At 52.9% G+C, this 9613-nt stretch overlaps 28 non-coding genes across 28 annotated transcripts; 9 read left to right on the top strand and 19 right to left on the bottom strand.

The window, feature by feature from the left end:
• The first annotated feature begins 408 nt into the window (after positions 1–408).
• Trnap-cgg (transfer RNA proline (anticodon CGG)) lies at positions 409–480 on the top strand. Its single transcript has one exon. It is a non-coding gene; the product is annotated as a tRNA-Pro (tRNA).
• Positions 481–675: 195 nt separating this feature from the next.
• Trnav-aac (transfer RNA valine (anticodon AAC)) lies at positions 676–748 on the bottom strand. The gene has a single exon. It is a non-coding gene; the product is annotated as a tRNA-Val (tRNA).
• A 158-nt stretch (positions 749–906) lies between these two features.
• Positions 907–979, bottom strand: Trnav-uac (transfer RNA valine (anticodon UAC)). The gene has a single exon. It is a non-coding gene; the product is annotated as a tRNA-Val (tRNA).
• Positions 980–1391: 412 nt separating this feature from the next.
• Trnal-cag (transfer RNA leucine (anticodon CAG)) lies at positions 1392–1463 on the top strand. Its single transcript has one exon. It is a non-coding gene; the product is annotated as a tRNA-Leu (tRNA).
• A 195-nt stretch (positions 1464–1658) lies between these two features.
• Positions 1659–1731, bottom strand: Trnav-aac (transfer RNA valine (anticodon AAC)). Its single transcript has one exon. It is a non-coding gene; the product is annotated as a tRNA-Val (tRNA).
• A 158-nt stretch (positions 1732–1889) lies between these two features.
• Positions 1890–1962, bottom strand: Trnav-uac (transfer RNA valine (anticodon UAC)). Its single transcript has one exon. It is a non-coding gene; the product is annotated as a tRNA-Val (tRNA).
• Positions 1963–2374: 412 nt separating this feature from the next.
• Trnap-cgg (transfer RNA proline (anticodon CGG)) lies at positions 2375–2446 on the top strand. Its single transcript has one exon. It is a non-coding gene; the product is annotated as a tRNA-Pro (tRNA).
• Positions 2447–2641: 195 nt separating this feature from the next.
• Positions 2642–2714, bottom strand: Trnav-aac (transfer RNA valine (anticodon AAC)). The gene has a single exon. It is a non-coding gene; the product is annotated as a tRNA-Val (tRNA).
• A 158-nt stretch (positions 2715–2872) lies between these two features.
• On the bottom strand, positions 2873–2945 carry Trnav-uac (transfer RNA valine (anticodon UAC)). Its single transcript has one exon. It is a non-coding gene; the product is annotated as a tRNA-Val (tRNA).
• Positions 2946–3266: 321 nt separating this feature from the next.
• Positions 3267–3339, bottom strand: Trnav-uac (transfer RNA valine (anticodon UAC)). Its single transcript has one exon. It is a non-coding gene; the product is annotated as a tRNA-Val (tRNA).
• A 412-nt stretch (positions 3340–3751) lies between these two features.
• Trnap-cgg (transfer RNA proline (anticodon CGG)) lies at positions 3752–3823 on the top strand. The gene has a single exon. It is a non-coding gene; the product is annotated as a tRNA-Pro (tRNA).
• A 195-nt stretch (positions 3824–4018) lies between these two features.
• Positions 4019–4091, bottom strand: Trnav-aac (transfer RNA valine (anticodon AAC)). Its single transcript has one exon. It is a non-coding gene; the product is annotated as a tRNA-Val (tRNA).
• A 158-nt stretch (positions 4092–4249) lies between these two features.
• Trnav-uac (transfer RNA valine (anticodon UAC)) lies at positions 4250–4322 on the bottom strand. The gene has a single exon. It is a non-coding gene; the product is annotated as a tRNA-Val (tRNA).
• A 412-nt stretch (positions 4323–4734) lies between these two features.
• Positions 4735–4806, top strand: Trnap-cgg (transfer RNA proline (anticodon CGG)). The gene has a single exon. It is a non-coding gene; the product is annotated as a tRNA-Pro (tRNA).
• Positions 4807–5001: 195 nt separating this feature from the next.
• On the bottom strand, positions 5002–5074 carry Trnav-aac (transfer RNA valine (anticodon AAC)). Its single transcript has one exon. It is a non-coding gene; the product is annotated as a tRNA-Val (tRNA).
• Positions 5075–5232: 158 nt separating this feature from the next.
• Trnav-uac (transfer RNA valine (anticodon UAC)) lies at positions 5233–5305 on the bottom strand. Its single transcript has one exon. It is a non-coding gene; the product is annotated as a tRNA-Val (tRNA).
• Positions 5306–5717: 412 nt separating this feature from the next.
• On the top strand, positions 5718–5789 carry Trnap-cgg (transfer RNA proline (anticodon CGG)). Its single transcript has one exon. It is a non-coding gene; the product is annotated as a tRNA-Pro (tRNA).
• Positions 5790–5984: 195 nt separating this feature from the next.
• On the bottom strand, positions 5985–6057 carry Trnav-aac (transfer RNA valine (anticodon AAC)). Its single transcript has one exon. It is a non-coding gene; the product is annotated as a tRNA-Val (tRNA).
• A 158-nt stretch (positions 6058–6215) lies between these two features.
• Positions 6216–6288, bottom strand: Trnav-uac (transfer RNA valine (anticodon UAC)). The gene has a single exon. It is a non-coding gene; the product is annotated as a tRNA-Val (tRNA).
• Positions 6289–6700: 412 nt separating this feature from the next.
• Positions 6701–6772, top strand: Trnap-cgg (transfer RNA proline (anticodon CGG)). The gene has a single exon. It is a non-coding gene; the product is annotated as a tRNA-Pro (tRNA).
• A 195-nt stretch (positions 6773–6967) lies between these two features.
• Trnav-aac (transfer RNA valine (anticodon AAC)) lies at positions 6968–7040 on the bottom strand. The gene has a single exon. It is a non-coding gene; the product is annotated as a tRNA-Val (tRNA).
• Positions 7041–7198: 158 nt separating this feature from the next.
• Positions 7199–7271, bottom strand: Trnav-uac (transfer RNA valine (anticodon UAC)). The gene has a single exon. It is a non-coding gene; the product is annotated as a tRNA-Val (tRNA).
• A 412-nt stretch (positions 7272–7683) lies between these two features.
• On the top strand, positions 7684–7755 carry Trnap-cgg (transfer RNA proline (anticodon CGG)). The gene has a single exon. It is a non-coding gene; the product is annotated as a tRNA-Pro (tRNA).
• A 195-nt stretch (positions 7756–7950) lies between these two features.
• Positions 7951–8023, bottom strand: Trnav-aac (transfer RNA valine (anticodon AAC)). Its single transcript has one exon. It is a non-coding gene; the product is annotated as a tRNA-Val (tRNA).
• A 158-nt stretch (positions 8024–8181) lies between these two features.
• Trnav-uac (transfer RNA valine (anticodon UAC)) lies at positions 8182–8254 on the bottom strand. The gene has a single exon. It is a non-coding gene; the product is annotated as a tRNA-Val (tRNA).
• Positions 8255–8666: 412 nt separating this feature from the next.
• On the top strand, positions 8667–8738 carry Trnap-cgg (transfer RNA proline (anticodon CGG)). The gene has a single exon. It is a non-coding gene; the product is annotated as a tRNA-Pro (tRNA).
• Positions 8739–8933: 195 nt separating this feature from the next.
• Positions 8934–9006, bottom strand: Trnav-aac (transfer RNA valine (anticodon AAC)). The gene has a single exon. It is a non-coding gene; the product is annotated as a tRNA-Val (tRNA).
• Positions 9007–9164: 158 nt separating this feature from the next.
• On the bottom strand, positions 9165–9237 carry Trnav-uac (transfer RNA valine (anticodon UAC)). The gene has a single exon. It is a non-coding gene; the product is annotated as a tRNA-Val (tRNA).
• Positions 9238–9613: the final 376 nt, after the last annotated feature.

Raw genomic sequence — 9613 nt, 5'->3', positions numbered from 1 at the left:
GACGGGAGGAGTCCATCCCCGTTCACTCGAAATTACCTCAGCCTCTCTCCCGTCCGCGAATGCACACGCGACGGTTCTTTTGACAGCCTGGAAACCATTACAGCCGAGGGCTCAAGAAGTCTTCGGGGTGCTCGAGAGGGTGTCTGCCGTAGCACCCCTAACGAGATAGCGGCGTTTCCCGCAGTCGTGATTGCAAGTCATAGCAGCAAAAGCAATCACTTTCTTAGCAGCAGGGAGTGCGAGCCCAGCGGCAGCTCTACATGAAGGTACCAATAGCCCAGGAAGGCCGCCGACCGCGGGAATTCGCGCCGCCCCCATCCCGCCAGCCTACACGAGACTTTCCAGAGCACCCTGGACCACATCGAGGCACCCAGTGCACTGAAATAATAGTCATTCGCCATGTCAGATGGCTCGTTGGTCTAGGGGTATGATTCCTGCTTCGGGTGCAGGAGGTCCCGGGTTCAAATCCCGGACGAGCCCTAGCGTTTTGTGCAAACTGATCGCACATGAGTGGCTGAGTCGATGCAAAATGCTCGGCGGCAGTATCAAATGAATTTCATATTTGATGTGAGCAATTGACACTCTGATCCGACGTGTGAAGGCGATTACGAAGGTTTTTGGGTACAGATGGAAGCAGATGCATGTTACTATGTCTTGTTTTTAATGATGAAAAAGTGTTTCCGCCCGGGATCGAACCGGGGACCTTCTGCGTGTTAGGCAGACGTGATAACCGCTACACCACGGAAACTACTTGTGTGCGCCATACCTTAGAGACAACTCGTGCTGATGTTGACATCGTAACTAAAAAATTAAATAAATGCGCTTCTTGCATAACAAAGGTACATGCAGAAGATCCTCACATGACGTGGCTCACTGGAGTACAATGCGACACAGGCAAGAAAATACTGTTCCCGCCCGGGATCGAACCGGTGACCTTCTGCGTGTAAAGCAGACGTGATAACCGCTACACTACGGAAACTGCGGACGGGAGGAGTCCATCCCCGTTCACTCGAAATTACCTCAGCCTCTCTCCCGTCCGCGAATGCACACGCGACGGTTCTTTTGACAGCCTGGAAACCATTACAGCCGAGGGCTCAAGAAGTCTTCGGGGTGCTCGAGAGGGTGTCTGCCGTAGCACCCCTAACGAGATAGCGGCGTTTCCCGCAGTCGTGATTGCAAGTCATAGCAGCAAAAGCAATCACTTTCTTAGCAGCAGGGAGTGCGAGCCCAGCGGCAGCTCTACATGAAGGTACCAATAGCCCAGGAAGGCCGCCGACCGCGGGAATTCGCGCCGCCCCCATCCCGCCAGCCTACACGAGACTTTCCAGAGCACCCTGGACCACATCGAGGCACCCAGTGCACTGAAATAATAGTCATTCGCCATGTCAGATGGCTCGTTGGTCTAGGGGTATGATTCCTGCTTCAGGTGCAGGAGGTCCCGGGTTCAAATCCCGGACGAGCCCTAGCGTTTTGTGCAAACTGATCGCACATGAGTGGCTGAGTCGATGCAAAATGCTCGGCGGCAGTATCAAATGAATTTCATATTTGATGTGAGCAATTGACACTCTGATCCGACGTGTGAAGGCGATTACGAAGGTTTTTGGGTACAGATGGAAGCAGATGCATGTTACTATGTCTTGTTTTTAATGATGAAAAAGTGTTTCCGCCCGGGATCGAACCGGGGACCTTCTGCGTGTTAGGCAGACGTGATAACCGCTACACCACGGAAACTACTTGTGTGCGCCATACCTTAGAGACAACTCGTGCTGATGTTGACATCGTAACTAAAAAATTAAATAAATGCGCTTCTTGCATAACAAAGGTACATGCAGAAGATCCTCACATGACGTGGCTCACTGGAGTACAATGCGACACAGGCAAGAAAATACTGTTCCCGCCCGGGATCGAACCGGGGACCTTCTGCGTGTAAAGCAGACGTGATAACCGCTACACTACGGAAACTGCGGACGGGAGGAGTCCATCCCCGTTCACTCGAAATTACCTCAGCCTCTCTCCCGTCCGCGAATGCACACGCGACGGTTCTTTTGACAGCCTGGAAACCATTACAGCCGAGGGCTCAAGAAGTCTTCGGGGTGCTCGAGAGGGTGTCTGCCGTAGCACCCCTAACGAGATAGCGGCGTTTCCCGCAGTCGTGATTGCAAGTCATAGCAGCAAAAGCAATCACTTTCTTAGCAGCAGGGAGTGCGAGCCCAGCGGCAGCTCTACATGAAGGTACCAATAGCCCAGGAAGGCCGCCGACCGCGGGAATTCGCGCCGCCCCCATCCCGCCAGCCTACACGAGACTTTCCAGAGCACCCTGGACCACATCGAGGCACCCAGTGCACTGAAATAATAGTCATTCGCCAGGTCAGATGGCTCGTTGGTCTAGGGGTATGATTCCTGCTTCGGGTGCAGGAGGTCCCGGGTTCAAATCCCGGACGAGCCCTAGCGTTTTGTGCAAACTGATCGCACATGAGTGGCTGAGTCGATGCAAAATGCTCGGCGGCAGTATCAAATGAATTTCATATTTGATGTGAGCAATTGACACTCTGATCCGACGTGTGAAGGCGATTACGAAGGTTTTTGGGTACAGATGGAAGCAGATGCATGTTACTATGTCTTGTTTTTAATGATGAAAAAGTGTTTCCGCCCGGGATCGAACCGGGGACCTTCTGCGTGTTAGGCAGACGTGATAACCGCTACACCACGGAAACTACTTGTGTGCGCCATACCTTAGAGACAACTCGTGCTGATGTTGACATCGTAACTAAAAAATTAAATAAATGCGCTTCTTGCATAACAAAGGTACATGCAGAAGATCCTCACATGACGTGGCTCACTGGAGTACAATGCGACACAGGCAAGAAAATACTGTTCCCGCCCGGGATCGAACCGGGGACCTTCTGCGTGTAAAACAGACGTGATAACCGCTACACTACGGAAACTGCGGACGGGAGGAGTCCATCCCCGTTCACTCGAAATTACCTCAGCCTCTCTCCCGTCCGCGAATGCACACGCGACGGTTCTTTTGACAGCCTGGAAACCATTACAGCCGAGGGCTCAAGAAGTCTTCGGGGTGCTCGAGAGGGTGTCTGCCGTAGCACCCCTAACGAGATAGCGGCGTTTCCCGCAGTCGTGATTGCAAGTCATAGCAGCAAAAGCAATCACTTTCTTAGCAGCAGGGAGTGCGAGCCCAGCGGTACATGCAGAAGATCCTCACATGACGTGGCTCACTGGAGTACAATGCGACACAGGCAAGAAAATACTGTTCCCGCCCGGGATCGAACCGGGGACCTTCTGCGTGTAAAGCAGACGTGATAACCGCTACACTACGGAAACTGCGGACGGGAGGAGTCCATCCCCGTTCACTCGAAATTACCTCAGCCTCTCTCCCGTCCGCGAATGCACACGCGACGGTTCTTTTGACAGCCTGGAAACCATTACAGCCGAGGGCTCAAGAAGTCTTCGGGGTGCTCGAGAGGGTGTCTGCCGTAGCACCCCTAACGAGATAGCGGCGTTTCCCGCAGTCGTGATTGCAAGTCATAGCAGCAAAAGCAATCACTTTCTTAGCAGCAGGGAGTGCGAGCCCAGCGGCAGCTCTACATGAAGGTACCAATAGCCCAGGAAGGCCGCCGACCGCGGGAATTCGCGCCGCCCCCATCCCGCCAGCCTACACGAGACTTTCCAGAGCACCCTGGACCACATCGAGGCACCCAGTGCACTGAAATAATAGTCATTCGCCATGTCAGATGGCTCGTTGGTCTAGGGGTATGATTCCTGCTTCGGGTGCAGGAGGTCCCGGGTTCAAATCCCGGACGAGCCCTAGCGTTTTGTGCAAACTGATCGCACATGAGTGGCTGAGTCGATGCAAAATGCTCGGCGGCAGTATCAAATGAATTTCATATTTGATGTGAGCAATTGACACTCTGATCCGACGTGTGAAGGCGATTACGAAGGTTTTTGGGTACAGATGGAAGCAGATGCATGTTACTATGTCTTGTTTTTAATGATGAAAAAGTGTTTCCGCCCGGGATCGAACCGGGGACCTTCTGCGTGTTAGGCAGACGTGATAACCGCTACACCACGGAAACTACTTGTGTGCGCCATACCTTAGAGACAACTCGTGCTGATGTTGACATCGTAACTAAAAAATTAAATAAATGCGCTTCTTGCATAACAAAGGTACATGCAGAAGATCCTCACATGACGTGGCTCACTGGAGTACAATGCGACACAGGCAAGAAAATACTGTTCCCGCCCGGGATCGAACCGGGGACCTTCTGCGTGTAAAGCAGACGTGATAACCGCTACACTACGGAAACTGCGGACGGGAGGAGTCCATCCCCGTTCACTCGAAATTACCTCAGCCTCTCTCCCGTCCGCGAATGCACACGCGACGGTTCTTTTGACAGCCTGGAAACCATTACAGCCGAGGGCTCAAGAAGTCTTCGGGGTGCTCGAGAGGGTGTCTGCCGTAGCACCCCTAACGAGATAGCGGCGTTTCCCGCAGTCGTGATTGCAAGTCATAGCAGCAAAAGCAATCACTTTCTTAGCAGCAGGGAGTGCGAGCCCAGCGGCAGCTCTACATGAAGGTACCAATAGCCCAGGAAGGCCGCCGACCGCGGGAATTCGCGCCGCCCCCATCCCGCCAGCCTACACGAGACTTTCCAGAGCACCCTGGACCACATCGAGGCACCCAGTGCACTGAAATAATAGTCATTCGCCATGTCAGATGGCTCGTTGGTCTAGGGGTATGATTCCTGCTTCGGGTGCAGGAGGTCCCGGGTTCAAATCCCGGACGAGCCCTAGCGTTTTGTGCAAACTGATCGCACATGAGTGGCTGAGTCGATGCAAAATGCTCGGCGGCAGTATCAAATGAATTTCATATTTGATGTGAGCAATTGACACTCTGATCCGACGTGTGAAGGCGATTACGAAGGTTTTTGGGTACAGATGGAAGCAGATGCATGTTACTATGTCTTGTTTTTAATGATGAAAAAGTGTTTCCGCCCGGGATCGAACCGGGGACCTTCTGCGTGTTAGGCAGACGTGATAACCGCTACACCACGGAAACTACTTGTGTGCGCCATACCTTAGAGACAACTCGTGCTGATGTTGACATCGTAACTAAAAAATTAAATAAATGCGCTTCTTGCATAACAAAGGTACATGCAGAAGATCCTCACATGACGTGGCTCACTGGAGTACAATGCGACACAGGCAAGAAAATACTGTTCCCGCCCGGGATCGAACCGGGGACCTTCTGCGTGTAAAGCAGACGTGATAACCGCTACACTACGGAAACTGCGGACGGGAGGAGTCCATCCCCGTTCACTCGAAATTACCTCAGCCTCTCTCCCGTCCGCGAATGCACACGCGACGGTTCTTTTGACAGCCTGGAAACCATTACAGCCGAGGGCTCAAGAAGTCTTCGGGGTGCTCGAGAGGGTGTCTGCCGTAGCACCCCTAACGAGATAGCGGCGTTTCCCGCAGTCGTGATTGCAAGTCATAGCAGCAAAAGCAATCACTTTCTTAGCAGCAGGGAGTGCGAGCCCAGCGGCAGCTCTACATGAAGGTACCAATAGCCCAGGAAGGCCGCCGACCGCGGGAATTCGCGCCGCCCCCATCCCGCCAGCCTACACGAGACTTTCCAGAGCACCCTGGACCACATCGAGGCACCCAGTGCACTGAAATAATAGTCATTCGCCATGTCAGATGGCTCGTTGGTCTAGGGGTATGATTCCTGCTTCGGGTGCAGGAGGTCCCGGGTTCAAATCCCGGACGAGCCCTAGCGTTTTGTGCAAACTGATCGCACATGAGTGGCTGAGTCGATGCAAAATGCTCGGCGGCAGTATCAAATGAATTTCATATTTGATGTGAGCAATTGACACTCTGATCCGACGTGTGAAGGCGATTACGAAGGTTTTTGGGTACAGATGGAAGCAGATGCATGTTACTATGTCTTGTTTTTAATGATGAAAAAGTGTTTCCGCCCGGGATCGAACCGGGGACCTTCTGCGTGTTAGGCAGACGTGATAACCGCTACACCACGGAAACTACTTGTGTGCGCCATACCTTAGAGACAACTCGTGCTGATGTTGACATCGTAACTAAAAAATTAAATAAATGCGCTTCTTGCATAACAAAGGTACATGCAGAAGATCCTCACATGACGTGGCTCACTGGAGTACAATGCGACACAGGCAAGAAAATACTGTTCCCGCCCGGGATCGAACCGGGGACCTTCTGCGTGTAAAGCAGACGTGATAACCGCTACACTACGGAAACTGCGGACGGGAGGAGTCCATCCCCGTTCACTCGAAATTACCTCAGCCTCTCTCCCGTCCGCGAATGCACACGCGACGGTTCTTTTGACAGCCTGGAAACCATTACAGCCGAGGGCTCAAGAAGTCTTCGGGGTGCTCGAGAGGGTGTCTGCCGTAGCACCCCTAACGAGATAGCGGCGTTTCCCGCAGTCGTGATTGCAAGTCATAGCAGCAAAAGCAATCACTTTCTTAGCAGCAGGGAGTGCGAGCCCAGCGGCAGCTCTACATGAAGGTACCAATAGCCCAGGAAGGCCGCCGACCGCGGGAATTCGCGCCGCCCCCATCCCGCCAGCCTACACGAGACTTTCCAGAGCACCCTGGACCACATCGAGGCACCCAGTGCACTGAAATAATAGTCATTCGCCAGGTCAGATGGCTCGTTGGTCTAGGGGTATGATTCCTGCTTCGGGTGCAGGAGGTCCCGGGTTCAAATCCCGGACGAGCCCTAGCGTTTTGTGCAAACTGATCGCACATGAGTGGCTGAGTCGATGCAAAATGCTCGGCGGCAGTATCAAATGAATTTCATATTTGATGTGAGCAATTGACACTCTGATCCGACGTGTGAAGGCGATTACGAAGGTTTTTGGGTACAGATGGAAGCAGATGCATGTTACTATGTCTTGTTTTTAATGATGAAAAAGTGTTTCCGCCCGGGATCGAACCGGGGACCTTCTGCGTGTTAGGCAGACGTGATAACCGCTACACCACGGAAACTACTTGTGTGCGCCATACCTTAGAGACAACTCGTGCTGATGTTGACATCGTAACTAAAAAATTAAATAAATGCGCTTCTTGCATAACAAAGGTACATGCAGAAGATCCTCACATGACGTGGCTCACTGGAGTACAATGCGACACAGGCAAGAAAATACTGTTCCCGCCCGGGATCGAACCGGGGACCTTCTGCGTGTAAAGCAGACGTGATAACCGCTACACTACGGAAACTGCGGACGGGAGGAGTCCATCCCCGTTCACTCGAAATTACCTCAGCCTCTCTCCCGTCCGCGAATGCACACGCGACGGTTCTTTTGACAGCCTGGAAACCATTACAGCCGAGGGCTCAAGAAGTCTTCGGGGTGCTCGAGAGGGTGTCTGCCGTAGCACCCCTAACGAGATAGCGGCGTTTCCCGCAGTCGTGATTGCAAGTCATAGCAGCAAAAGCAATCACTTTCTTAGCAGCAGGGAGTGCGAGCCCAGCGGCAGCTCTACATGAAGGTACCAATAGCCCAGGAAGGCCGCCGACCGCGGGAATTCGCGCCGCCCCCATCCCGCCAGCCTACACGAGACTTTCCAGAGCACCCTGGACCACATCGAGGCACCCAGTGCACTGAAATAATAGTCATTCGCCATGTCAGATGGCTCGTTGGTCTAGGGGTATGATTCCTGCTTCGGGTGCAGGAGGTCCCGGGTTCAAATCCCGGACGAGCCCTAGCGTTTTGTGCAAACTGATCGCACATGAGTGGCTGAGTCGATGCAAAATGCTCGGCGGCAGTATCAAATGAATTTCATATTTGATGTGAGCAATTGACACTCTGATCCGACGTGTGAAGGCGATTACGAAGGTTTTTGGGTACAGATGGAAGCAGATGCATGTTACTATGTCTTGTTTTTAATGATGAAAAAGTGTTTCCGCCCGGGATCGAACCGGGGACCTTCTGCGTGTTAGGCAGACGTGATAACCGCTACACCACGGAAACTACTTGTGTGCGCCATACCTTAGAGACAACTCGTGCTGATGTTGACATCGTAACTAAAAAATTAAATAAATGCGCTTCTTGCATAACAAAGGTACATGCAGAAGATCCTCACATGACGTGGCTCACTGGAGTACAATGCGACACAGGCAAGAAAATACTGTTCCCGCCCGGGATCGAACCGGGGACCTTCTGCGTGTAAAGCAGACGTGATAACCGCTACACTACGGAAACTGCGGACGGGAGGAGTCCATCCCCGTTCACTCGAAATTACCTCAGCCTCTCTCCCGTCCGCGAATGCACACGCGACGGTTCTTTTGACAGCCTGGAAACCATTACAGCCGAGGGCTCAAGAAGTCTTCGGGGTGCTCGAGAGGGTGTCTGCCGTAGCACCCCTAACGAGATAGCGGCGTTTCCCGCAGTCGTGATTGCAAGTCATAGCAGCAAAAGCAATCACTTTCTTAGCAGCAGGGAGTGCGAGCCCAGCGGCAGCTCTACATGAAGGTACCAATAGCCCAGGAAGGCCGCCGACCGCGGGAATTCGCGCCGCCCCCATCCCGCCAGCCTACACGAGACTTTCCAGAGCACCCTGGACCACATCGAGGCACCCAGTGCACTGAAATAATAGTCATTCGCCATGTCAGATGGCTCGTTGGTCTAGGGGTATGATTCCTGCTTCGGGTGCAGGAGGTCCCGGGTTCAAATCCCGGACGAGCCCTAGCGTTTTGTGCAAACTGATCGCACATGAGTGGCTGAGTCGATGCAAAATGCTCGGCGGCAGTATCAAATGAATTTCATATTTGATGTGAGCAATTGACACTCTGATCCGACGTGTGAAGGCGATTACGAAGGTTTTTGGGTACAGATGGAAGCAGATGCATGTTACTATGTCTTGTTTTTAATGATGAAAAAGTGTTTCCGCCCGGGATCGAACCGGGGACCTTCTGCGTGTTAGGCAGACGTGATAACCGCTACACCACGGAAACTACTTATGTGCGCCATACCTTAGAGACAACTCGTGCTGATGTTGACATCGTAACTAAAAAATTAAATAAATGCGCTTCTTGCATAACAAAGGTACATGCAGAAGATCCTCACATGACGTGGCTCACTGGAGTACAATGCGACACAGGCAAGAAAATACTGTTCCCGCCCGGGATCGAACCGGGGACCTTCTGCGTGTAAAGCAGACGTGATAACCGCTACACTACGGAAACTGCGGACGGGAGGAGTCCATCCCCGTTCACTCGAAATTACCTCAGCCTCTCTCCCGTCCGCGAATGCACACGCGACGGTTCTTTTGACAGCCTGGAAACCATTACAGCCGAGGGCTCAAGAAGTCTTCGGGGTGCTCGAGAGGGTGTCTGCCGTAGCACCCCTAACGAGATAGCGGCGTTTCCCGCAGTCGTGATTGCAAGTCATAGCAGCAAAAGCAATCACTTTCTTAGCAGCAGGGAGTGCGAGCCCAGCGGCAGCTCTACATGAAGGTACCAATAGCCCAGGAAGGCCGCCGACCGCGGGAATTCGCGCCGCCCCCATCCCGCCAGCCTACACGAGACTTTCCAGAGCACCCTGGACCACATCGAGGCACCC

This window comes from Schistocerca gregaria, chromosome 2 (genome assembly GCF_023897955.1).
Source record: "Schistocerca gregaria isolate iqSchGreg1 chromosome 2, iqSchGreg1.2, whole genome shotgun sequence".
Lineage (NCBI taxonomy): Eukaryota > Metazoa > Arthropoda > Insecta > Orthoptera > Acrididae > Schistocerca > Schistocerca gregaria.
This window is presented reverse-complemented; position numbering and strand designations above follow the sequence as displayed.